Source organism: Eurosta solidaginis, chromosome 1 (genome assembly GCF_040869045.1).
Source record: "Eurosta solidaginis isolate ZX-2024a chromosome 1, ASM4086904v1, whole genome shotgun sequence".
In the NCBI taxonomy this organism is placed as follows: Eukaryota; Metazoa; Arthropoda; class Insecta; order Diptera; family Tephritidae; genus Eurosta; species Eurosta solidaginis.
The window spans coordinates 259,424,597-259,448,952 of record NC_090319.1 but is presented as its reverse complement, the minus strand read 5'-3'; the positions used below and the strand labels follow the sequence as shown (position 1 = coordinate 259,448,952).

Below are 24,356 nucleotides of genomic sequence, written 5' to 3'. Positions count from 1 at the left end.
TTTGAAGAACATCATCTCTTTTTACTCTTTTGGCTCTTTCAAACATAGCTTCGCCATTGTCATATATGTAAATTTGTCCAAATTGAGGGTATTTACCATTGTGTTCCAGCGAGGTAGTTGTTTTTAAGTGAGCTTCGCCTAATATACTCATTGCATAGAGTCCTTTTTTCAAGTCTACACTTTGAGCATTGAAGGAAGCAAAGGCGAATAAATTGTTGTACACTCTAATATTTTCTCGGAAATATTTATTTATTTCATTGCTTTCGTACAACAATTTCTTTAGTGTTTCGGGGTACTTGTCGTTATTTGGTAGTACAATTTTACCCTGGTGACAACATGAATGCTTGGAACGCGAAATTTCATTTTTGAACTTGAGAGCGTGACAATGTTCGCATTCTGTTTCTAAATCTTCCATATCCAAATATTCAATCTTTACTCCGCATCATATAACCCTAAGATCAATTTGCTTTTCTTTGCTTTTGCCATACGGTAATTTTCTCGTGCTGATTTACGCTTCTCGGCTTTCCTCTCCTCATATTTTTCTGCACGGTTTTTCAAAATTTTTTATTTGTTTTTCTTATAGATTTTCACACCTAAATGTAATATTTTCACTTTGTTTTTCTCAACACACCTTTTCTTAGCATTGCGACGTTGAATACGTTTTCTCTCCGCCAACTCAGCTTCGGTTAAATTTAACTTCTTTCTATAAATTAAAAAAAAAAAAACAGTACATACTACAGAAAGATCATACCACTGAAATAAAATATTCCCGGAAGAAAAAAACTTATTTATAAAATAAAAGGAACTCGTTATTCGTAAATATCTCAAAAACGTTACCATAGAATTAAAAATAACCTTGGTTTTCGGAATCAGGGGGTGATTTTACATAGGAATTGCATAATGGCGTCTCTGGTGCAGAAAAAAAATGGAATTTGTGCTCCAGTGTAACCAGATCAGCTTTACTAAAGAAAATATTAAATAACTTCTTTTAAAATTTACCAATTTTATTAAAAAAAGATAAATAGCTTCTCAAAAGATAAAATAAAATGCCTCCTCGGCTCGATGATATTAAAATTGAATAAGTTATTGGAAATGTCAAAATTGCTTAAAAACTTCAATTTGTGCAAGTCTCGCAAACAAAAATTGGATTTTTTTTGGGAATGCAGACGTTATGAGCGCAAACCGTATCGCACTGTAAACAAGCACTTCATACTGACATATTTCTTTCGTCCTTCCATAACTTTTCGCAAAAGGAGCAAATTGCTCCGTCTGGAGGCATTTCAACAAAATCCCCTTGGTTCGATTCTGCGTAGATGACGCTTACTTCGGAGTCACTGGTTAATTCTTCACATTCAGGTTTTCTAGCTTTCGCTGCTGGTTTTCTGAAGGTTGCTTTTCTTTTTTAATATTTGGCTTTTTCCCGGATCCTCCGACTGCTTTCTTCCAACTGATTCTTATATGGTGATTTTTTTAATACTGTCGCTTTTGACTTTCTTCCTCTTCTGGTAGCAACTGGCTTTCTAATATTTGACAATGGTAAAATATGCCATGGTGAAAAGACTCCTTTACTCGTTGATGCCACAGGTTCTGGAGAAGTCACTCCATTTGTATTCCGAAGTTGCATTATTTTGCTCGGAAACTTCAGAGTTTTCGGCAGTTACGTGCTCATACATATCATTCGCAGCAATATAGTCTGCATCAGTAAAAATATTTCGATCGAATGGGTATATACCAGTACATCTGAAACCGTTAACTGCAACCTGGCCAGTCTGAGCCTTATAATACGCTTTGGAAAAGAGGCCAATTATATCGAATTTAGTAACTATTCGTCCATTTTCTCTCATAAAACTCTTTAATTCGTTACTGTAATAAGTCTTGAGGGGGCTCATAAGTCTGTATAGCGGTTGTATTTTATGAGTGGAATACGGAGGCAATGATATCATCACCACTCCGATTTCACGAGCTAAGTTGATCACTTCAATATTTATTACTGTAGTGTCCATCTAAAATCACCATTATTGGATATATTTCTTGGTGTTTGAATATTTAAAATAAATCTTCCATAGAAGGCAGGCTTAAATCGTCATTTTTCATTACAAAATCGTCCAAGCGTCATTCAAGTTGAAAATCGTCAATCTGTCAACGCTGCCTGTGTTCAAAGCACGCCGAGTATAAAACTGCTAAGAAACTATTAGTAGCATGTTGCAGCAAATGAATGTTGCTTCGGAAGTAATGAGACGAAAGTGGTGGGCAGGCAGGTACTATTCGCATAAACGGCTTCGATATAGCAAGATGTACTCCATGGTGCAAAAACCACTGACAAGGTACCTGTATATCAATAGTCATAATTTGTAAATGTGCAGTTTATCTATGTAATGTTAGATTATATCTCAATATTTACACTATACTTAAATATATACGTAATTGGTAGAGCTTGATGGAAAATTAGACGGTGCGTATAAATGTATTATATTGATTATAAATTGATACTCACGTGCTTAGAAGTGTGTTTTTATTTGTATGTGATTTTATGCAAAATACTCGTGCTGAACTTATTTAACGGATCTTTTGCAAATAACTAATTGTAAGTCCTTGAAAGAAAATAGATAGACCCACCAATAAGTGTACCGAAATGATCAGGATGAAGAGCTGAGTTGATTTAGCCATGTCCGCCTTTCTGTTTGTTTGAAAACTAGTCCCTCAATTTTTGAGATATCTTGATAAAATTTGGTGAGCACGTATATTTAGGTGTCCGGAACCGGCCGGATCGGAGCACTATATCATATCTCGTTAGCTTAATGTGAAAATGTGCTAAGTCACTTTTTTGAAAAATTGTATTTTAATGCAGTTTTAAAACTGAATTCAAAATACATCGATCACAAGAAAAAATATTTTTGTTTGGAGTTAAAAATTACACTCAACTCTTTACTCTCTTGACAACTATTAAAAGATTTAGTATTTAGTTTGTAGATAAAGTATGTGACAGTTGTCTTTTTAGAATAAGACACAAAACAGCATTTGTTTGATTTAAAATATAAATTATTGTCTGCGCATCATCCGGCAAAAGAGTCCAGGTCAGAACCGTTAGAAATAGTTTGACAAATAAATAGTATTTTTTTGTGAAATATGTATATAGTGTTAGTGTTATATTTCAATCATTAAAAGGGAGGAGTGAGGGGGAAACATATTGAGTAAAAAGTGCTAAGTCAGGAGAAAAAATTTGTTATGAGTGCGGAAATTGCTCTAAGTCCAGTGCTGGGTTGGCGTACATGATTTTTATTTTTCTTTTTCAAAGCTTCTACACTCAAGAGTATTGCAACTAAGGTATCCTCATTCACAGTTTTGAAAAGAAAGGTTATTTAAAAAGTTATTAATTTGTTTGTCTCCTGTAAAATTCGCAAAAGTTGACTTAGCACATTTTCACATTAAGTTAACGATGTCGCCCATTCAACCGAATTTTCAGAAAATAGGATTTTTGTCATATCTTCCTCAATTTATCAGACTGAAGCTTCAAACTTCACCATATGCTTTCGTATATTGCACATATTATTGTCTGAAAAAAGGATGAGATCATTTGTATATATAAAATATATCCCCAACCACCGATTGTTCAGATAGGAAAATTTTCGTAATTACTGCCCCATTTTAACAGATAGAGGCTTCAAATTTCACCAAATGCTTACGTATAGAGCATTCATTGTTGTTTGAAAAAATCATAGAGATCGGTGGTATATATTATATGTAAACTGTAATTTCTGCTCCCTTTTTAACGGCTACAAGTTTCAAATATCGTCAAATAATTACGTTTACGCAATATATTGTTGAGATAAGTGATTCGTGGTCATAGCTATTTCATGCAGACCACAAAAAACGTCAAACGGCACAGCCGAAGACAGTCCCGTCCTTACTTGTTTTTTTTTTTTGGGCAATGTGGATTTTATGGAGTATATAAACAATTTTTGTTGTTATATCGGCCTACTGATTTGTAAGATCGCGGGTTCGAATCGAGCTCAAGGCCTAACAATAATTTTTTATAATTATTATTGTTATGATACATTTTTTCTTAATTGATAAAAAATTATTGTTAGGCCTTGAGCTCTATTCGAACCCGCGATCTTACAAATCAGTAGGCCGATATAAGAACAACAATTGTTAATACATTCCAGAGCACGGGGAAAAAAGTGTCAATAAAATCTGACAATATGGCAGCATTGCCATCAAACAAGTCCAATTTTCACATCCATTCTGCAACAGATGTCGCAGTGTTGTGAATATATTGGCACGAACCATAATAGAAGTAGGATTAATGAAGACAAACAAAAAACCGCTGTGATGGCTGAATGGTTATAGCAGCAGCGCCTAAACGTTGCCGATGAAGGAATTTAGCAGTTCCCGAAATGGATCTATACAAAGAGCTTTGGCAGTTGTCTAAATTTTTTCTTTCTTCTATTCTAATTAAAAAAAATTTTCAATTAAGAAAAAATGTATCATAACAATAATAATGATAAAAAATGATTGTTAGGCCTTGAGCTCGATTCGAACCCGCGGGAGTATATTAACTTTGGTAACAACGGTTGATCGCAACGGCGTAACGAATATAGACTTCCATGTATCAAAATGCTTAGGATGTTCGTCCGACCTTCCAAGAACTTGGGTAAATATTGAGTTATCTTATTGAAATTTGGTATATGGGTTCCTTGGCAATCATCTCCCATCGCTATTTAATCGGATGATAACCACGCCCACTTTTTATATATATAAAATTTTGGAAAACACAAAAAACTTGATACTTTAGTAAATAATACACCTAGAATGTTGAAATTTGATTGGACTGATATTGATACTATTGATAAAAATTAAAAAAAATGTTTGAAAATGGGCGTGCCACCGCTCACTTGTGATAAAATCAATTTTATAAATGTTATTAATCATAAATAAAATACATTTAAACCTATCATAACAAAATTCGACAGGGGGTTGCCCAATTTTTAATAAAAGAAGTTTAAATGGGTCGTAGACTATAATAAGCTATATCTAAGCGAAAAATAGTTTTGTATCAATGATATTGCATTACAAAGTTTTGTTGTATTTCTAGACCTTAAAAAAAAAAAAATTAATAAATAAAAAGTTCCTCGTAACAAAATTTGAAAAATTTATTTATCTGAAATGAACTGTACAATTGAAGCCACGCTGAGTATATAATGTTCGGTTACACCCTAACTTAGACACCCTTACTTGTGTTATCTTGTTATTATGCTCATTATATTTAAATTTTTTAATTCTGAATAAAAATCGATTACATTTATATATTTGCATGGCTCTAGACACTCATATTGTATGTATAGTCATGAAACGAAATTTTGCAAGATAAGCATATTTCATATTTATTTACATACATATTTATGCATACATCTAATTATTCATATTTTCCGCAAAAAAATTGCTTAATTGCTACATGCAAACATGCATATTAATATTATTGGCATAAATATAATTATGCGCATTAACAATTGTTTTTAAGTAAATAAAGTTATCTTTGCTTAGCTACGTTTTTCCATATATCAGAGAAATACGTTGTGCTACTCACATTTTTAAGCCATTTGCAATTTACTCACTATTTGCTAAGCTTGAAACTAAAAATCATGATTTCCTCTCGAACACAAGCGAGAACTTCAAGGCTCGATAAATTTGGTTCGTAAATCTAGCAAGATTAACCACATTCAATTTAGTTCCTGCATTGGCAGTATTTTATAAAGAACTTACGATCTTTTATCGAAATTCTCGCCTGTGTTCGAGAAGAAATCGTTATCGAGACGTATCTATTTAAATTTTTAACACTTAAAGGTGTCTAATTTCGGGTGTAAACGAACATTATGTACTCAGCGTGAACTTTAATTGTACATTTCATTTCAGATAAATTACTTTTCTACATAACACGGGGCACCGCCCGATTAAAAAAAAAAGTTCTCCCCATTTCCTCTTACAATAAAACTTGATAAGTGAAATGTCATTGATTCAAAACTATTTTTTGCTAAGTTATAGCTTATTATTCTAGCCTAGCACTCTCTTAAAGTTGTTTTATATCTAAGAGGCCGTGGTCTTTAACCGATCCCGTCCATTTTTGATAGAAATATTTTCTGTTATAAGGAAAATATGTGCAGACAATTTCATTACGATATGTTAATTTTTCTTTGAGTTATGGCGTGGGCGTGGTCCTTAACCCATTTCGTTAATTTTTTTTCAAAGCATTTCCTATACTAAAGGCAACCTCTCCGCCGAATTTTGTTACGATATGTTTAACGATTTTTGATTTATGATTAATAATATTTGTAAAATTTATTTTATCACAAGTGAGCGGTGCCACGCCCATTTACAGTTTTTTTTTTTTCAAATTTTTATCAAGAGTCTCAATATCAGTCCACATGTCAAATTTCAACATTCCAGGTGCATTATTTACTAAATAATCAGGTTTTCTGTGTTTTACAAAATGTTATATATATAAAAAGTGGGCGTGGATAACATCCGATTTCGCTCATTTTCAATACCAATCTATTCTGGGTCCAGATAAGCTCGTGTACCAAATTTGGTGAAGATATCTCGATATTTACTCAAGTTATCGTGCTAACGGACAGACGGACGGACGGACATGGCTTAATCAAATTTGTTTCGATACTGATGATTTTAATATATGGAAGTCTATCTCTATCTCGATTCTCTTATACCTGTACAACCAACCGTTATCCAATCAAAGTTAATATACTCTGTGTGCAAAGCACGCTGAGTATAAAAATTCGAATTGGTGGCAACCTTGTAAAAATGGCCTCAGTGGCATCACTCAGATAGAGTCTTATTATGTAATACGCGAATTCGCGCCTTGGGAGCAGAAAGTGGTAGCGCCACTTAGAAATATTTTTTACATGTATGTACTAAGTTTTATTCAAATCGGATAAGCCCTTTACGAGATAGGTGTGGATATAGAAACATACAAGCATTGCTCCTTTAAAGTTGTGAAATAACAAGTACTGATTATTCATTTAAACTTATTCGTTTCCAGCCATGACCGTCTTTGTTCAATAACTTAAATTTGCTTATTTAACCAAATCTGTATGAACCTCACCTGAGCTGGTATTTTATGAACTCTCTTGAAAACTTTAAAGAACCAGCTTATGCAGTAGACTGAGATGCAAACAAATATATAGAAGCTTAAAGAATTTTAGATTAGAAGTAGCTAGTAAAACACGGACTTTTATTTTCCAAGCCAAAGTCAAAAAAAAATTAACGGCCAATCCGATTCAAACTAATTTTACAACAGTCGACTCCTCCCTATATATTTATTTATTTATTTGAAATGATAATCTAGGAAAGTTAAAATTTCCCTGCATACAAGTGACAAGTTTATCATAAATATGTCTATAAAAAATAGGATCCGGCAGACGTTGTTCTGCCCTAACTTTGGTCTATCTGCATAACTTTTAACTCGTACTCTCCTTCCCCCTCTCTTCCTCTTTTCCTTGTCCTTTTATTCATTCCTCCCTATGTCTTTCTTTTTCTCTACGTCTACTTCTTCCGGACGAAGGTCTTTTCCCTAACTTGTTTTCCGCATCATCTATCCATACCTCTCCATACCTCATCGTCTAACTCGAATCTCTTTCTCCGTCTCTTTCTCCTTCCCTCTTTTCTCTTCTCTCTAGTTATTCTTATTTTTCTCCAACCCTCTTTCCTAATCCTAGTCCCAGTCCCATTCCCGGGCAAATCGAACCGTGAATACAATTTGTTCGAATAGGTCGATCTCTGGTCTACTTCCCTGAAAGAAAATTCACAGGAACACACTTCGGGATCCTGTGAAGCTATCCTGCAAATTTAATAAAATCGGCAGAGTGGTTTCGGAGTCCATAAGCTGCGTGCAAACATACTTTCTTATTTATATCTACATACATACATACATATGTATAGGTGACTCCTACTGCTCCCCAGGACAATAAATAACTACCATTGTTGCAGAAAGACTGCTTTTTTAACACGCTTATATTAGCTTCACTTGTATGTATCCTTGTTTGTAACTCTCTAAACAAGACCAAAACGCGAAAAAGAGAGTTAGACTCATCTAGCGGCAATTATTGAAGACTCGCGGCAGTGGTCAAATAACTCGCTACAAAAGGAGCTGTGCTTAATAGCGGAGACACGAACCTGCGTGCTACGTGCTATCGACATCAAATATCTAAGTGAATTGTAGATACGAGTACTAAAGCAGTACCATATTTGCGTGGTTTTTAGTTTTTTAAACTATATTGATATTACTTTCTATGTTTTCACAACTTGTTTGCTATACTGCATAGTTGGTATACCTAACCTAGGTGTTCCTATTAACAAACTGTACTCAATCACATTAGGGATAAATAAAAAAAGTATTTAAATGATTAGCCGTGTTTTTTTTACACGCGTATACGTTTCGTTTGCGCGTGAAAAAAAACGCCTATCCTCGCTTAGATAATGCTTAGGAGACCCATCTAGCGGCAGTGGTTAAACAACTAGCTACAGCTACAGGGTGTACCGAAAAGCGGAGACACAACCCTCTGTTGTATTTCTATGTATAACATATAGCTGAATCAGTTGTGATAGATAGTGGACGCGCATAGAATACATGGAATTAGTGCAGAGGGTGAAACATGGACACATATTTCAGTTACATCTGAGTATAATGCGTATTGAAATTTAGTAATACGAATTTTATGCGTAGCAATTTCAGAGGTGTATTTAAAGTTTGTCGCTTAGCAGTCCATATAAAGTTTAAGCGTAAACGTATATAGACGTGAAAAAAAACACAGCTATTATGTGTACATTGATGCTCAGATCGTGATTTCGAACTTCGCAAACGGAAAATTAGTCGCATTGCTTTCGTAATTGTTAAGCGACATAAAAATAATTTAACGACCTTCGGGATAACATCTTTTCAGCGCGAAAGCAGTTAAATTAAAAACCAATCAAAACATTTCGTTTATTAAGCGATTAAAGGGAATTTGATAAGCGCACCAAAACAGCGGATTAACAGATTATCAATATGAATATGCATGAGATAATATATCTTTATTTACCTATTTACTTATTTTATGACTAATTTGTTCCTATCTTTGTGCAATCTAAGTCCAGGTGCAAAAATTATATTAGAAGCTCGTAAATTAAATTGTGCAATTAAGATTTTTATATATGAGAGCATGGGTTTGCAAACGAGCTCAACGCCGTAATAATAATTTTTTAAGACCTCGTTATGTCAGACTACTAGACAGCCTTACGTGCCTTGCAGTCTTACGCAATTACTTCTCAGCTAGCGGATGATAGGTTTTGTTAGGATGGGTTCCCGGGCATCAGGGACATGAGGGTAATGAACCGACACAAAGGCACACAATAGGAAAAGCATAAGTAACTGGGAAGGGAAGTAAAGCAGTTCAGACAACACTGAAAAGACAAACTCATTAATCTAAGCAGATAGAGCCTGCGAGTTCTCACTGTGTACTATACGGTAAGTTAAATCTATACGACACACAAATCTGGCGCATTTGTGAGCTGGTGTGTGAAACGCCAGTCCATATTCTCTGCGAATGTGTCGCTCTGGCAATTCAGAAACTCTCCCACCTAAGTGGCGGGACTCTTAATCCATTCGTGATATGGAATAAAAGGCCTGAAGATGTACTTAAATTCATTAAACGCCTCTAGATACAGTAATAGGCTGAAAGGCCAAGCAACATAGATATAATTAAAGGTCGCTGTGTATTGAGGCCTAATAATAATACCTGGTTCCAAATATGAGCCAAAACAGACCAACAATTTCTAAATATTTCAACTCGCATCAGCATATACTTATTTTATATTGCAGCCGCGCTAACAAAGTTTCTTTTAAATCGATCCAGAATTTGGTAAAACTCTTCCTAGGTGCGCCATCAAGCGGAACTTATAATTTTTGTCATCGATTTTCGAGCTATGGTATAGGTCTCATATTCTCAGCTCACATGAAAGTAACGCAAAAATAAAAATTTGCACCGAAATTGTCAGATAAACAAGAAACCGACCTTATATAAAGATGTGAATATAAATGAATAATTTGTTTAATTAAAAATTTGTTTTCTTTTTCGTTCTTAGATTTTTGGTGAATTGTTTGAATTTTCCATTATACACGTGAAGATTGTTAAGTAAATGTTAAAAGTGTAGCTTAAAATCCACAATTTGCCAGTATTTCGTAGATACCTACTACCTATAATGCAGTAAAAAAATAGAAGCATGAATAAATTTGCGTTTTCTCACGTTCAAAAAAACATACAAAAAAATTTACAAAAAATTGTATGCTTTACTATACGTATTCGAAAATTATTCAATCGCTAGTTAAAGTATCAGAAGCTTTGAATAAGTGAAGGCTAATTTATTGCAATACAAGTACGTTTTAGAGTTTCTAAGCATGTGATAGAAATTTCTCTTCTTATTTTTATTTGAGAAAATCTCCAGAATAGGGCGTTTTAACGTCGTAGAAACTTGTGTTTTCAAATTATGTATGCCCATGCGCCAAATTTTGAAAACCTGTTTCTTTTGCAGATTACTACTAACATTGCACTCTAAAATAACTCAGTGCTCTAGAATAAAAAAAAAAAAAAAAAATAAATGTAAGGCGCGATAACCTCCGAAGAGATCTAAGGCCGAGCTTCTCTTCCAATTTGCGTCGTGCTCCTCTTGATTTTTCCCTACAAATTGGTCGGACGGGACCTACATGTTTTATGCCGACTCCGAACGGCATCTGCAAGGCAGATGAGTTTTCACTGAGAGCTTTTCATGGCAGAAATACAATCGGAGCGCTTGCCAGACACTGCCGAGGGGCGACCCCGCTTAGAAAAATTTTCTTCTAATTGAAAAATCTTATTTCTAAAATTTTGATGTTGCTTTGCCCGGGAGTTGAACCCAGGGCATACCGCATGATAGGCGGAGCACGCTACCATCACACCACGGTAGCCGCCAGAATAGAGCTAGAAATATTCAGTGAGTGGAATAATAGGGGGATTCGCTTTGTCTTGCAAGGCGCACGAATTGCAAAGATTGTTTATATCCTATGCAATACCACGAGGGTACCCCATTGCGGAGTTATAGCATGCATCAATAACAAACGTCAAAATATTATCTGTGTTCGACGAGCAAAAGATTGTACAAACTTAACTTGTACATTGTATTCTTACTGAACCTCATTCGGCGGGACAAAGAACTTGTATAATTTGCAACGAGAGAACGCTATTGCACAATTCATTTGGATGAAAAGTAGCAAATAAGTGCTGGGAAAACTTCTTCTGGCACAAATTAGCAAGTATCAAAACATATGATTGCAAATCAACTGATTATATCACAAGAAAAACATAAATTTTTTAAAATTGAAAATTTTAAAAGACATTTTTATGAATGATTTATAAACAAAAAATAAGTCAGTAAATCTAAGAATTTAGTTTATTTCGTTCATTTCAATGATTTTTTAATAATAAATAAAAGTATCCACAAACGAAAGCCTCAAAGAAAACAGCTGTTTTTGTAGGTTGCTGAGGTTGACAATTTAGCATGCTAGAATTTCTGGTCTAACACACCTATTATCAAAACAAAGAGAATTTGCGGTTGATATTAGGAAAATGCGAAAAAATACTGAAGAAATGGTGAGACTTTTGTAAAGGAAATTTGAGGGGAAAGCTTTATGTTGCCTATGCCAAAGGAAAAGATTTAGGAAATAAAAACAGACGAAGTTCTCAAAAAAATGTGTAGTTTAGCAGGCAATATGCAGTGCGACTTAAAGAGTAAAACTTACGTTACTAAAGGCACAAAAAACACTGAAATATGTATCAAGAAGTGTTTGCAAAAGAGGCTTCGTTTTTGCAAGAATATAGTACATATATTTTATTTTTCTGGCCTGATCTTGCCTCGCGCCACTATGGGAAGAAAGCAGCTCATAACTCGTACGAGAAAATTTAAATTATTATATTTATGCTTAGAGAACCTAACCCACTCAATAATGAGCTCTAGTGAAAAAAGACAAAACAGACGTCCATGGATTTCACAGATTTTCGACGGAAGTGTCTTGCTGCAAGAGAGATCCAATACGATATCGTGAAAGCTCTGATGAATGGCATACAAGAAAACAGCATATCATAATTTAAATAAAATTGTCTTTAGTACGAAATAAAACTTTCCAAAATCGACGAAGTGTTTGCTGAGATATTCAAATGTTTTTATTCACTAATTTCCAATGGCACACTCCTTAGGCTAATGACATGCGAACCATTTTAAGGTAGGTTGAGTTTTCCATACCGTCACAAAACTAAAAAAAATGTGAGTTTTCTAGAAAAATGTGTGCAAATTAAATCAAAGCTGATAAAAACAAATTGAATAAGTGAAAATTGAGAGATTAATTTTCTTGCTTTCTTCATTTAATCATCAACTAGTTTAAATATCCTCTTCTCTGTTAGAATAAAATTGGAGAAATAACTGAAAGCTTGTCGAATAACAAGCAAGATAAATGCGCACTTTCTTTTCGGAACAGTGTTCATGTAGTCCAAAAATGTTTCAGTTTTAGGTTTAAATTTTTAGCCGTGTAAATACAATTTTAACTTATTGTAGTCAGTAGAGATATTTTTGTGAGAGTATTTTGCTTATGAGTCACTTTCAGATCAGCTAATGCAGACCTTAATAAAATAAACCAAAAAAACGCTTAAAAATGACATCAACATATTGATTAAATTTTTTTCGTATATCAAAACAGTTTTTGGGATTTTCATAAGTGATTCAATTTATATCAATCGATGTTTATTCATAAGTTAGCAAACACTTAGGCCCGGTTTTTCAATAGCTGGTTAAGCTAAGTTTAAACTACTGAGCAGTTTTCAGTCACAGTTTAAGGCCGCCTTTGGGGAATGCGTTTTTGTGCGGCAACATTGGTTTTTTATTATCTAGATAATTTGTAGATACGGCAACAGTTGGATATTTCCCAAATATAGTCCAGCGAAATATATGTGGGGTATTCCATCCCATTTCGACCAATTTTGAACCCGACCCCTTTAGAATTGGCTGAAAGTTTTTCTTCTTCTTCTAGCTTACGAACGTTTTTCAGAATTTTTTCAAATTTTTTCATCCGACTCAAAAAAAGTTTTGAATTTAAAAAAAAAACACCGTTTTTGTTTTCAAAATGCTATAACTTTTTCAAAAATTGGCCGTTCGGGATCTTTTTTTTTTAAATTTGTTTTTAAATGTACTTTTCGGAAAAAATACAAAAAAATTTTTAAAGTTTTTTTTTTAATTTTTCAGTTTTTCGAGATTTTTCGAATTTCGGCATTTTTCTCATAAAAAACTTCAATCAATTCTGCAATCATCCCCACTAATCCCGGAGTGGGCCGATTTTTTTATATTGTTTTTCATTTAATTGAAAAAAAAATTTCAAAAATAAAAATTTTTTTTATCAATTTTATTTATATAACAAAAAAATGTAAGAAAATGATTTTTAAGTATTCTTTTCTTTATATATTATGGTAATCTACGATTAAATGATTCGCTTTCGCTGCCCAGCAACTGCATTAGGCCGGTATACACATAGATTACCATAATATATAAAGAAAAGAATACTTAAAAATCATTTTCTTACATTTCTTTGTTATATAAATAAATTTAAAAATTTTTAAAAATAAAATTTTTTTTTTTCAATTAAATAAAAAAAATATATAAAAAAAAATCGGCCCACTCCGGGATTAGTGGCGATTATTGCAGAATTGATTGAAGTTTTTTTATGAGAAAAAAAATGGTGAAATTCGAAAAATCTCGAAAAACTGAAAAATTCAAAAAAGAAACTTTAAAAATTTTTTTGTATTTTTTCCGAAAAGTACATTTAAAAACAAATTAAAAAAAGAAAAAAGATCTCAAACGGTCAATTTTTGAAAAACTTATAGCATTTTGAAAACAAAAAAGGTGTTTTTTTTAAAATTCATAACTTTTTTGAGTTGGATGAAAAAATTTGAAAAACTTCTGAAAAAGGTCTTTCGTAAGCTAGAAAAAGAAGAAAAACTTTCAGCCAATTCTAAAGGGGTCGGGTTCAAAATTGGTCGAAATGGGATGGAATACCCCATATATATTTCATTTTATTTTCGTGAAAATACTGTAGTATGGAATCTTACATTTGGGTCCAGTTAGAGAACCACAAGTTGTTAATTAAATTTTTTCAACTTAAGTAATAGCATTTTTTGCTTTATAAAAAATTCCCACTTTAGCTGAGTACGCTATGATTCTCGAGATGAGCCACTATTTCATTTATTATTTATTATATTTCGAAACAACTCTTGAGATTTTAGAAGTATGCCTAGTTATCAACACGAGCTCTAATGGTACTGAAGCCCAAATGCTTGTTGGATATATTCGATGCCATTTCGAACGAACGCAAATAACTGATAGCTTAACTAGAGTTTAACCCTGCCAGATGGGCCGCTTAAGCTCAGCTTAAACTTCAGTTAAAGTAGACTGAAAAACTGCAGAATAAGTTTAAGCGTAGTTTAACTGACAAACTGAGTTGAACTTGTACTGAAAAACCGGGCCTTAGGGGATTCCTACACTATTGGTTGGCTGGCGCCTTGAGTCATCTGAGCATATTGATACGTATATGTAGGTCACATAATCGCTAGGTTAGGTTGAACTGGTCGGGCAATAAATACCTGGTATACACTTAAAATGTTCATAGTGTTTCCAGAATTGTTTGACGATCAAACGCAAAACCTCCATTAGGTACCAGGACTTATGTTATAGAATATTTCCCTCTTTTTGCAAATAGAAGAAGTTTCCTAAGATTTAGCTTAATCGCTGTACCGAGATCTGGCAACTCTGCCGACACTTGTTGCTAGAGCTGAACACAGAATGTGGTCAACCGTTTCTTCTTGCAACTCGCACTTCCTACACTAGAAGCTAGCTGATGAAGAAGTGAAATTCAGAAACATGTCCTAGTAACCATCGCCGTTTGTAAACTTTGTAACTTTTCTCTAATATCAATAACAAAAACAATTGTATAAAGCAATAAGAGCATGTCTCGCTAATTAAATACAAATAAAAATATTGTTTATGCTATTTGTACTTTAATTCGTTTGCTAGTTTCCTTTGTCCACTAATACACAGATGTGCAAATATTTATCAATACAAAATTTCAAAAATGAATTGCATTCCTTTTGTTCTCGTTTTGCTCAAATTTGTTTAAATATTTACCTAAGTAGGTGTGAACAAAGAATCAAGTCTTGGCTAAATATGGCTCGAACCAAATAAGAAAGACGAACAAATAACGAAATTTCTAGAATCACTTTGTCTTTGGCTTAAACCTTGTACGCCTTTTTATACTTATATAAATATTATTTCAACTTTAATTGGTAAAAAATTATAATTCAACTAATACTTAGTTCCTCATATTTTCAAGTTCTATTTTAGTTTTATATTTTGCATTCATTTTTATAAATGGAATTTCAATTTAAAGTTTATGCATTATGCATCATGTGGGCTCTTTGAGCTTTAAGCGGATATGAAAATGGTACAACCAATAAGATCGTCGCTGCCTGGGTCATGTCATGTGATTGGATGGAGACGCTCCGTTCCAGAAAGTATTCCAATCGACATACGTAGTTGGCAGCAGGGGTAGAAGCAGGCCTCCACTGAGTTGAAGGAAGAATTGAACTTCCAATTCGCTTCAACTATCGTGAAGCATTTCTACAGAATAAGGAAAAGACAAAAGTAGCCAGGATTACGCCCCTTTCTTTAAACAATTTTAAGGGCATATATATCTTGGTGTAGTGATATTATATAAGAGGTTGAATGGAGAGGGAATTGAAGAAGAGATGAAGATTGGGCTTAGCGAGAAGGTAGGCAAGAAAAAGAAAGGGTAAAGCAATGGTAGGCCGATAAAAAGGACTAGACATAGACTGAATGAGTCTAGAAGCTTTCTAGGAGCTATGGGAATAGCCGTTTCTAGATCTAACAATTGTATCACTCCTAACAGCTGGAGTCTTAGCTTGGAAAGCGCAGGGAACGAGCACAAAATGTACTCGATTGTTTCCTCCACCAAACCCCGCTTCCTACATCTGCTATCACAGACCAAGCCTTATCTAAAGGCATGTGATGCCAGAAGGCAGAGTCCAGTCAGAATACCCGTCATGAATATACAGTTCTCTCCTTTTAATGATAGGTGTAACTTTATTAGTCTAAAGTTGTAAGACCTACATATGTTCTTCGACACTTTGCAGCCCCGAGCATGGGTTCACGCCTTTCTCGCTTGGTCGATCATGTGCACCTCTCGCTTTCTGTTAATCTCTCCAATCTAATTAAGGCGCCTTCCGTAGACACATCGTTCTTATCTAGCTCATCCCTTTTTTCATTCCCATCTATTCCCATATGCCCTGGGACCCAATATAGATGTATGCTTCTCCCTGTCCCGATTGTTTACACTCTCACACACTTCAATCCTCCTAGCTTAGACCTAGTCCAATTTGGGACCTTGGTCCTCTTAGTAAACAAGACCATATCCCTCTTCTCTGCGTTGGCTGCCAACCCGACTTTAGAAGCCCGAGTATGTTTATCCCGAAGCGCCCGATTCATCAAAGAGCTAAACGTTGGAAGGCACCTTCCACTCGTGACAACGTCATCTGCGTAAGCCGTAAGCCTAAGCAATGACCAGCGTCCATAGCAGAGGAGAGAGCTTTACCCGGGAGTTGAACCCAGGAGCGGAGCACGCAACATTATTTTCAGAAAAGAAAACGCTATAAGTAATGTTTGACATTTGCGGGGCAGTGCTGTCAAATGTTTTATCCGGCTATGCGCAATTGTCGATGAGCGTTGTTTTTTAGTATGCAAATGTAGATGTATATAAATGTAAAAAAATCAGGCTAATAGCTGATTGTGTGACAGCCATATTGATTGTGTTTGAGAAAGAAGTAGCAGTATGGAAACCTAGCAACATTCACCACATACATATCAGTTGATTTAGCTTAGCTTTAGCTTAGGTATAGAGTTTGGTTTTTGAGATCTACTGTCAAATGCTATAAAATGCAGTTTCCTTGAATAAAATCGAAAAGAGTCCGTTTCTTTAGAAGTTTGTAGGTTTATTTCATATAATAAATTATTTTTAGGTACAGTAAAGCAAACGAAAAATCAGTATAATATTTTTCGCATAGTTAAACAGGAAATAAAATTAGAAATTATGATGATGTTGCAATATTTATGCTTGCGAAATAACGCAATGTATGTATGTAAGTACCTCACTGGAGGATGAACAATTAAAAATACAAAAAAGTGAAATCATAACTCATGTTAATATAATTATTGCACATACATATGTACTTTTGTATGTATGGACGTATCAACACATTGCAGTTATTGCATCTGAAATGTTACGTTGCGCTTCGCTGAACCTGTGAAATGCTACATTTTCAACATTGACGTCACAACTAAATAATGAGCATTAAGACAGAGAGCGAAGATATGATAAAGTTCGAAACAAAAGAGTTAGGCGTTTGCAAACAAATTTCGCCTCACTGATTTTTTTACATCTTTACATATTTTGTAATTATGTATGTACATATGTACTTTCGCTTCCGTTTCAAACGCTAAACAACCGTTCAAGTTCGATCACAAAAACACATCTACGAGCATAGATACATTCAAATTAGGGTTAAACATATAGATACGAGGGTGGACCCAAAATTATAAGAATGGTTAATTAGTGGACATACTAATTGCGTTTGTTTATAAATCACAAGACGATATAGTTTAAATTCTGTGTTGATTCTGGAAGTGAAAACTTACCCGAGGCTTTAAATATGGTGGCTCCCTATCGTGCGTTTTCGTCAAAATTATGGTAATACCAATCCATGTCTGGAAAAATATCGGTACATGCCCCTAAACCTTCGCGGCATTGCTGTTAATACAACAAACACAACAACGCAACTTAGGTTAGCCTGGGTAACTGGTAAGTACAGGCCTCTTCCGAAAAAACAAACCACTCTTTCCTAGTTCATTTATAGTAACTATATATTCGTAAATTCCTGCAAACATAAAATTTATTTTCCGAAAGTTCTAAAGAAATATGGAAAAAACCTGAAGCTAATGAGCAATCAACAGAAGATTTGAAAGTTGCAAAGGATAGCATGTTTGGAAATATCTGGTTTAGTGAGCATCACATTTCAGAAAGAGTTATACGCCATCCTTTACTTGGGCAGGGTTTGACCGCAAAAGACGGCATGACACGAGAACGATTAATCAGTGTCAAAGTTGATTTAACTTTGCTGACCTCCAGGTACAAAATATAAGGTCACCTTGAGGGAGTGATGGGGGAGAGGCTTGGCAATGGTAGGGAGATAACAGCATACACCGTTTCATTCAAAAATGGTAAAGGAAGCCATGGCTAGGTCGTAATTTGTTTTCCAGAAGGAATTCTATGCCATAGGCAGAGCAGCTGCAAAGCTCAAGTAGGTGCTTTGGAGTATAATCGATGTTGATGGTTCTTTGCCGGATATAGATGGCGTACGTACCGATAACAAGCACCATTAAGGCACTATTTAATATGACCACATTGAACCTTCTAGAAATAATAAAAACTTCCAGTAAATTCATCAGTTGTTAACATTTGGCCTCTGGAGAAAATATGAGTTGACTTTAATGACATCATGTTATTATCGTTGATATTGTAGCCATTTGTAATTTGACGTTGGACCATTTCATATAGTAATAACTTGAATCGACTTTGTGGGCATTTGAAGTAGGCATAAGATCAATTAACGTTATGTCCGCTGACCTTTTGTCACCCCTCCGCATAACCCACCCAAAGTAGGCATGTTTCAACAACTTATGTATGTATATAATTTCTTTTAATTTTACAATTATTCTCTTAGAAATATTATTTACGAGCCATATGAATTTACGTTCTAAATAATTCTGAGAATTCAAAAAATCCTTGCTCTCAGTCCACTCCAAGTAATGAAGTCAGCAGCAATACCTCGTAATAAAGACGTGCCGTTTTTTCTTTTCGTATCTCGTTCGAAAAAAAAATATCTAGTTATACTTTTTGTTGCTAATTTGAAATTAAAATCGCAAATATACATACATTAGCCTGCCACAGCTAAATATGTTGCGCTTCATCTATTGTAATTATAAAGTTTTGCAACTTCTGTAGCGCCCTCCAAATAAGATGCTATCAGCAATTCCGACATTTTCGTAATTAAGATCTAGTTTACATAAACGAGTATATCAACGCGTGTGTTCTTAACACCTAATCAGTACTTAAATAACTTAAAATGATTTGCAAAATAAGTTTTTCCCTTCAATAATCGGTAATTATGAACAAATTTTAGAGATGTCGTTTTTTTCTCTAAACCTAGAACCATTTATAGGGTGTAATCTCTAGATGGAAGCACGGAATAAAAGAGAAAAAATTGCAAATTTGATTGAGTAGTAAAATTCAAGAATGCGTCTAAAGTAAACTGACCTCAACTTCAACTTCAGTTGAAGCTTTTATCGAAAAACCGGACATAAGTGGGAGAGGTGTTATCCATTATATAGTTGAACTGTAGGAACTTTGCGCACTTAAATGGGTTTCGGGTTTGATGAAAAGTTTTACAGTCACACTTGGAAGTGATCGTAATACATTTAAATGTGTTTCGATCTCTAAAAATCCATTGTTCTTTCCATCTGCTCTGTTGATTTGACATTGAGAGTTGGAAGTAAAACATATGAACTTTTAATATATCATACAAACTTGATCAGAAGATCTCCCATAAGCTCTTGACAGTTAATTCATGATGTATTACTAATGGTCCCAAGTTATTATTTACTAAAATATGTCAGGGGATATAATAGGAGTCGGCCTAGAACCAGAAGGTGCTAATCCAAGCGAGCCGGATTCATATATTCTAATTTACAATCCATAACAGCAACATTCTTCTTATCATAGTGGTCTAATTTTTAGGCCAAAACAAACATAGTGAGTAACAATTTTTCGTAATTGTATTTAGAAATCCATTGTTTTAGCGAAGTGTTTACATAAATAAGGTGTAATACGATAGGTTTGTTGTTCTTGCACATTTTTCGAAAGTCTTCAGTAGCGCTGCACAGGCGAAAATCCTTGTTGGATATGACGCGAATTCAAATAGTTTGTTTTAACAAAGACCGGTTTCAAATTTTTTTGGAACAAATTAAACATACTTATATGATGGAAACATCAATAATATAAACGCAATAGTTAAGCACGACCTTACTTATGGAAGCCCACACCAAAGATACCCAAATATGAATCTCTGTAATTAAATACGGTAAAGTTCCATCGATATTCACCTACTGGTTTAGATGAAAAAAGGACTAAAACTACCATATTTCACTCCTGAAAAATGCAAAAAAAACCACATTTTTCGGGGACAACATTGGTGAAAAATTTTCAGATAGCCGAATGATAGAACAAAGAAGAATTTAGAGCAATGATGACATGATATGAAACTTCTCGCTCTCTGAGAGCGCGTGAAAATGTGCATTTTTTATAACATTGAACATAGATGCCATCATCCTCAAAATCAAATTTGGGCATTTCGGAATAACTTTGGAGTATTTTACATGGTAAAGGTTTAATTTATGATTTTCACCGAAAACTTACTCAAGATTGTCAAATGGGATATCAAAAAACTCGAATTTTTTCAGGATCACAAATACAAAAAAAGCTTATTTTCCCCGTTAAAAATTTTTCCGTGACAACACGTGAAATTTAATTTTTTGATAGCTAAGATAAAATGTACTTATCTCTTTTCGTGCGTTGATATAACAGCTCATTTAATTTTGTTATTTCTTGTACCTTTTTTACAAATTTTTGATCCGCTTATGTAGTTGAATACACTTGAAATGAAAAATAATGAAAACGCACCGATTTTCTTGGAATTTTTTTTGCGCGGTTTACGCAACTCTGATCTTCAAGACCCATTCTTGGAAACGAATGAAGTTTGTTTACAATCGAATGAACCAATGTTTACAATTGAATGAACTTTAAGACCCATTCCTGGAAACGAATTGAGAGAGAATGAATGTTTCGTATCATGTCATCATTGATTTAGAGCGAGACAATTGACGGCTTACTTCACCTGGTTATTCCACCATGGTTCTGAGGAAGACGGATTCTTTTATGCTATGTTCAAACAGTAAAATAAATTGAGGCAATATCAATTCAAATTGAGTGGTGTTCATACAACTCAATTTAGCTTACACAATAGTAATTTGATGGCCGGTTGGCTCATCTCTACAGCAACAACATACCAGTGTTCAGAATGTCAAAATGTGCGTGTTGGAATTAGGTGAATGGAATGGAATGAAAACATAAAACTTTAAAATTTTTGTGTGTTGTAAGATAATGTGTTCAATGTTTTGGTTTCATTTTGAGTTTGCCATCCTCTTTTGACAATTCCTACTCCAGTGAAATGAAAAAAATAATATCAGCTGATGAGATGAGCCAACCATATAGTTGAGCCATGCGCAGCTGACGTTTAAATCTACTCAATAAACACACTTTACAAGGTTGTATTTACAGTTTGAAACAATTTATTACGCAATTTTTTTCAAATTGGCAAATTGTTATTACAATTTATTATATGATAAATTGCGTAATAAATTGCCCAAATGGTATAAATTGCCAATATGGCGTGTGTTTGTACCTAGTATTACGGCGTAGATGGTCATTTAAATTTGATGTGTTGCCAGAAAATTTAAAATTTTTTTTTGCATATATGGCATTTAACTTCATTGCAATTTTTGGTAAAAACTCCCAAACGGAAGATCTCTTCAATCCAGGCCGCATTATAAATATCTACACAAATGAAATCGTTAAAATCACTTCCTCAGTTAAAAATATTTAATAATTACCACGCTTAAAACGTTTGTCGATTAGGTTGACGTATGCTAAATTTATTTTAATATCTTTTTAACACTGATATATGCACAGCAAAAATTAAAATAGAACGAACGATTCGAAGAAATAGTAATGAGCGAATCATTCATACCAAAAACTAGTAGTTCGATAAAATAGTAATGAACGAATCATTCATACCTAAAACTAGTAATTCGAAAAAATAGTAATGAACGAATCATTCATAACTAAAACTAGTAACTCGAAAAAATAGTAGTGAACGAATCATTCATAACTAAAACTAGTAACTCGAAAAAATAGTAGTGAACGAATCATTCATACCTAAAACTAGTAACTCGAAAAAATAGTAGTGAACGAATCATTCATACGTAAAACTAGTAATTCGAAAAAATAGTAATGAACGAATTTCAAATGACTATCGAATGAATGAAAATTAGTGAACTATCGAATAACTCGATAGTTTTCATTCGATAGTTCCCAACACTAGTTCTACAAAACTTAAGTTTCATGGATCCCAAAGAAGTTGCTGGAAAAAATTGATTCTTTGCATATGGTCTTGCAACATTTTTCGCACACAATCGATCAGAAAATTGTGCAGGATATTGATAGCGAGTATAGGGAATTAAAGTTTTTAGAATTTAAGACATATTTTGAAGGCATTTCTAAGGTTCTTCCAGAAGTTTTTTTGAAAACTATTTCTACTCTCAAAAGAGCTGGCTACGCTTTTTCTAATTTATGTGCATTCGTTGCAAATCTAATGTGCTTGCCACACTCTTCAGCGACGTTCTACATTCGCTACAATTTTTTCTAAAATAAATTTAAACAAAAAAAAAAATCCGACTGGAAAATGATACATTTAAAGGAATATCAGAAAACAAGTACCTTTTCTATATAATACAAAATTTATCTTTTAAGAAGTTTTTGTTATTTATAAAATAAAATGAAATGAATTAAAAACAATTTTATATGTTGTATGTAGCAACAAAAAATAACAATCAAAGACAATTTTCAGAAAAGCGCTTTTAAAGTTAATATTGTTGAATGTAATCCGGCGATCTCATTTTGGTTACAGGCGAATACAATCGTACGTCCCCTGGTAATAACCCAACTTCTTCCTAACTCAACTTTGGTTGTTATTGGTTGGTGCCATAGATATGACGATTTTTGACGATTTTTGGGCGGCGCTTGACGACTTGGAAAAAGAATATATGGCAACGCTGTCAGTGATGTCAATCTCTTAAAGAGACAATCAGGTAGGACTAAGAAAAACTATCACCTGCTTTGAAGTACCCTAATGTACATGGTAGGAATTTTGATTTTTATACCCAGCTGTACTTGTACACAGGGTATTATAACTTTGATTGGATAACGGTTGGTTGTACAGGTATAAAGGAATCGAGATAGGTATAGACTTGCATATATCAAAATCATCAGTATCGAAAAAAAATTTGATTGAGACATGTCCGTCCGTCCGTTAACACGATAACTTGAGTAAATATTGAGATATATTAACCAAATTTGGTACACGAGCTTATCTGGACCCATAATAGATTGGTGTTGAAAATGAGCGATATCGGATGACAACCACGCCCACTTTTTATATATATAACATTTTGGAAAACACAAAAAACCTGATTATTTAGTAAATAATGCACCTAGAATGTTGAAATTTGACGTGTGGACTGATATTGAGACTCTTGATAAAAATTTGTTAAAATGGGCGTGCCACCGCGGAAAACTGATTATTACCCGCTCAAGGCCATTGGTGTTAGTCTCTGTAAGCTTTTTGTTTCTTTTAACTGAAAATTAGTTCAGAATAGTATAAGGTACGGCTTCGCTAACCGTACTCCAAAACTCACCCTCAATTACATTGAAGTAATCGCAGCGCTATGCTACGTCCAGATTCTAATCTCGTGGAGGGCGCCGCCTCCATATTGTCGCCATATGGTTGTCCACTAAACTTCCTTACGAGGCGGTCTTATCCGCCAGACACTCATTTACGATACAAATGAAAACTCCGTACAAACTTTACTTTGAAAGTTACTTGGTTTTATTAAAATGAAAATTCAGAAAAACGCGTGTGTCACTTACAATGCCGAAAAATATATTCATAGTACAGGTTTACAAGTATGATATGTATGAGAAGGAAGCTATTCCTCTCTCTTTCTAACACACTACAGTTTGACATTTCGGTCAGTGTCAAACTATTGTGGAACTCAGTGGAACCTGCGTGGAACATGCGTTTGACACTGAACGAAGTGTCAAAATTACCGGGGTTATTGTAGTGGAAAGCGACACAGGGAAACAAAAAACGGAGTGGAATATCAGATATGGGTTGCTGTGATGGTAAATTTTTTTGGGCGAATTTAGTATGAAAATGTATAATCCTATATGGGTCCTACAGAAAATTATACAAAAGTCTTCGATTGGG

At 34.1% G+C, this 24,356-nt stretch overlaps 1 long non-coding RNA gene across 1 annotated transcript; it reads right to left on the bottom strand.

The window, feature by feature from the left end:
- Positions 1 to 983: 983 nt before the first annotated feature.
- Positions 984 to 24,151, bottom strand: LOC137237201 (uncharacterized). Its single transcript, XR_010948863.1, has 3 exons — positions 23,785 to 24,151; positions 2,495 to 2,591; positions 984 to 2,328 (listed from the first exon to the last, which is right to left on the bottom strand). It is a non-coding gene; the product is annotated as an uncharacterized lncRNA (long non-coding RNA).
- Positions 24,152 to 24,356: the final 205 nt, after the last annotated feature.